Raw genomic sequence first — 4,224 nt, forward strand, 5'->3', positions numbered from 1 at the left:
AAAACCTGATGTGGGAGTGCAGTCAGTGGGCTTTGGTCAAAGAAACCTCTACAGGTGGCAGAAACAATCGCATTGAAGTAAGAGGCCATCAAAAAGGGTGTCAAAGATTAGGGGGCTCATTTTGCCCTAAAATAACCATCTCTGTCCTCATTCTCTTTTTGCCAGTGTGATCTTTGTTAGAATTGTCATTCAAAAGCTCTGCAGATAGTCTGACTCCAGCATTGGGGTGTTTTCATGGGTTCATTAGGTTTCCTTACTTCTTAAGTTGGATTTGCTGTAAATATTCTGATTGGTTTCCACCAAGACTGGTAACTTTTTTATGAGTGCGTTAGAGTGGGCTACTTTTCTTCTAAGGGGTGGGGGCAGCCAGGGAGCTCAGGAGAGGGCCTCTTGCATTGAACTAGAACACCAGGCTTCTTGGTGGAAATAAACACCCAGATTATTGAAAGAATGCAGAGATTTGTTGGCAGTTTTGGGTCACGGTAAGTCAGCAATTATATATATTTTTTCTGTTTAGAATTACACTGGGAAGAGGATGGCCTCAGCTGCTGAGGAAACCAGCTCGACTTCTTTGTCACCTGGCCACAGAAATGTGAATGGGTTTGTATACACAGCTCCTAATATTTCAGGCCATTTACTTGTTTTGTAAATAATGCAGTGTCTCCCTCAAGTTTTGCATTTGTTCTAAACTAGATGACCACAATGCCTTGGCTAATGCCTTTTAATATCTAAGCCTTGTACATCTAGCGCTTGGTTAATAACAGGGAAAAAGCTCTGGTGACTCACCTTGACCTCAAGAAGGAAAAACATCCTTTTAATAATCTGGGAGTTTATTTGGATCGAAGGCCTACTGCATGTTACACAATCTTTTTGTAGACCTGCACGGGTCACAAAGCAGCACCCTTGTTTTTTATGAAGTCAGCAGAGATGTATAGGGGCCAGGCTTGCTGCTTCTCTGAGAGCCTTCAAATTCATCTTTAATATGTAACCCACTAGCAGAGCAGAAACCCTTACTAAATTTAATAGGCTTTTCTCTGAGAATTTTTCTAAGTGTATAACCCTTGTTGCAATTAAAGGTACATTTTCTAAATGTCCTTAAAAAGGAGTGCACACCTATTTTTAAGGAGTCAACCCACAATCTCTCGTGTCTTATCACTTTAAACTTTCTCGTTGACATTAAACTGGGAACTACTTGAGGGTAGGGACAAATGCATTGATCAGTGTTCCAAAAAGAAGATTGGCTAAATTCAGGAATCATATTTGTTGAATACATGAATGGATGAAGGTTTGTCATTCACTAGTGGGGCTCAGCCAGGGGTGATATGCACCCAGGGGACAAATGGCAAAGTCTGGAGACATCTTTGGTTGTTACAGTAGTGGGGAGGAAATGCAGGGAGGCAAGTGGGATCTGATAAGAGGATGCTGCTAACTTCCTGCCCTACAAGGTAGAGAACAGCCTCCGTAGCAAAGAGTTTTCTGGCTCAAAATGTCAATACTGCTGACCTAGAGAAACTGCTACATCCCTCACTACCACAAGCATTCAAAATGTCTGGATAATGTCCTTTGGTCTTTGGAAGAGTCATTCAGCAAATATTTACTGAACATTTTTCATGTTGAGATTCAACCATGGCATCCACCCAGAAAGTCCTCTGACATTTTCTTTTTTCCCTGCTCCACCTCCCTTTGCCTATGCTGCCTGCCCTTCCCTTTCCCCATTGTTTTCCAATAACCGTAGAGGGAAAAAATGAAAGCATACTGTGGAAGGGAGTGTCTGGCGTCAAACACATGGCTCTTTCTAGTTACTAATTTAATTGGAGCCATTTTTTTTTTTTTCCTAGACCATTCCTTCTGAAGATGAATAAGTGTTTGCTGCCAGTGCTGTCCTTGCACAGCTTGGGAAGCCCTTTGGGGATGGGCATGAAAGGTAAAGAAACACATTCACAGGATGTTTATTCTAATCATGCTCTCAAAAGCATTGGGGATGGTTAAACATATGCTTCCAGCATCTCTCTGTATCTTCACATTGCTGATAAATCATGGAAAAGCTGTAAATAGAAATAACGGACTCAGTTTATTTTTAATTAGAAGGCTGCTGCTTATAGCTGAAATCGTGACATTACCAAGTATGTCTTTCTCTCATTTGGAAGGGAAGAATGGAGAGTTCCTATGGTTTTGAACTTGGGCCAGGTTCCCTGAGTCTCTTGGTCTCTGAGTCCTGTAATTCCAATGCCATTCAGTAACATGTGGCCATAGGATGTTTCTCTGCACTACTTAATGATGTTTTTAGATGGAGCAAGTGATGCTGTTACTTAGCATACTCTTCTACAAAGTTGGAGAGCTGTTTTGTGTTTCCTTTTCTTCAGATAATTGTAAACATTTTCCCTCAATTCAACAAAACTTACGAAGTCATATTTATATTTAAATTTTTTTTCAATCAAGTGTCTATTAAATTCTTAGACGCATGGGTGAGAAATGTTAGGTTGCTCACTGTCTCCCAAATAAACGTTATTCTAGGAGTATAATGTTTACCTGTCGGCATAATTTCTGAGGCTCTTTTGCCCCCCAGGTATAAGATGACATAGATAGACAGAGCTCGCCAGGTGTTCTGTTATTTTAGGATGTCCTGGATATCAGAAACCTTCACTGGTGTCCCAGCCTTCTAAGGGAAGTGGAGAAAAAGGACATCCCAGCAATACCCAATTTGGAATTCCCAGGTAGTGGGACAGAGGACAACCACATGACAACCCCGCTCTAGGCCCTCATGTCCCCAAAATGATGCGACTTCTGAAACCATGACTTGCTTTGAAAGAGACATTTCTGTCTTCTCTGATACTTGAATTTTCTCCCTACTGGGTTAACATTTCCTGTTCTGCAGTGGTATGCCAAGCTTAAATGTGGTGCTCCATGGGGAGAATTCTTACTGTTTTACACTTAGACTATAGTTAGAAGGTCTCAGAAGAGAGTTTGATGGTTTAAGTGGATATTCTGGGAGGAAAATGGGTTTAAAGGAAAGGAGATATGAAGAGGTATTTTAGAACTGGGCTGTCCAGTATAGGAAGTGCTTGCCACATGTGGCTATTGAGTCCTTGAAATGTGACTAATTTAAATTGAGACACAATGTTAAGAAAAAAATAAACACTAGATTTCTAAAGTTTTGTAAAACAAAGTAAAATATCTAATAAGAGTTTGATTACATATTGAAGTAATTATGTTTTGAATATATTGTTAGATAAAATGTATTATAAAGTCAATTTCACTAGTTTATTTTTACTTTTGTGATATGGCTATTAGAAAACAAACTTCCATATATAGCTCACATTTGGCATTTGTGGTCTGTTTCTATTGGGTGGCACTGCTTTAGAATGCTATCCACGGACAACGTTGCCTACCAGAGCACATTTCTGTGGCCTAAAGGTGAATTTGGCCTAAAATTTAAAATTTTCCAGTTTTGCTTACCCCAAACACTACCATAGTTTTAAGTTCTATAAGTAGTAAATTCTAATGTAATGTTGAAGTCTTAGAATAGGTGTTTCTTTTATGTAATTAAGTCTTCAAGGGGTCAGCAAGTAGATGTGGTTGTATCTCTAAAACTCTAAAATTAAATGCAATGTTTTGAGCATGTGTGAATCCCACTGGGGAGTTTCTTCTGACTTTCCTAAGGACTTGTGACTAAAATCCATGTTGTGTATTCACAGGGTACCACTATTGCTGTAGGATTGAATGGTGGCTGAACCATATAGAACTGAAAAGCTGGGCAAGATGATGGTGTCGCTTTGATCCCGGTTTCAGAGTGCTCATCCATGGCCAGGAGTCTGAGCGTGGTCCTATCACTCTTTTTTTCTTTAGCGCTACATGGCTTGCTATTGACTTTAGAATAAAGTTCCCGTTTTGCAGGATGGCATTCAGGCCCATTTATATGTGAATTGTTTTCTAGTACATATCTATGTGTGTGTGCTATGCTTGTTGCTCAGTTATGTCCGACTCTCTGTAGCCCCATGGACTGCAGCCTGCCAGGCTCCTCCCTCCATGGAATTTTTCAGGCAAGAATACTGGAGCCAGCTGCTATTTCTTACTCCAGGAGATTTTCCTGACCCAGGGATCAAACCTGTGTCTCTTATTTCCTGCACTGCAGGCAGATTTTTTTATGACTAGCGCCACCTGGAAGTCCCCATGTTTGTTCCACCAACAAAATCTGCTCCAAAATCTGAGCTCCATTAAAAGCCA

General features: G+C 40.4%; 1 long non-coding RNA gene across 1 annotated transcript; it reads left to right on the forward strand.

Moving 5' to 3' along the window:
- Positions 1-451: 451 nt before the first annotated feature.
- On the forward strand, positions 452-3,865 carry LOC148776180 (uncharacterized). The gene is made up of 3 exons (XR_016038693.1): positions 452-600; positions 1,839-1,924; positions 3,696-3,865. It is a non-coding gene; the product is annotated as an uncharacterized LOC148776180 (long non-coding RNA).
- Positions 3,866-4,224: the final 359 nt, after the last annotated feature.

Source organism: Moschus berezovskii, chromosome 11, assembly GCF_049115385.1.
Source record: "Moschus berezovskii isolate FMDL1 chromosome 11, NW_MosBer_1.0, whole genome shotgun sequence".
Lineage (NCBI taxonomy): Eukaryota > Metazoa > Chordata > Mammalia > Artiodactyla > Moschidae > Moschus > Moschus berezovskii.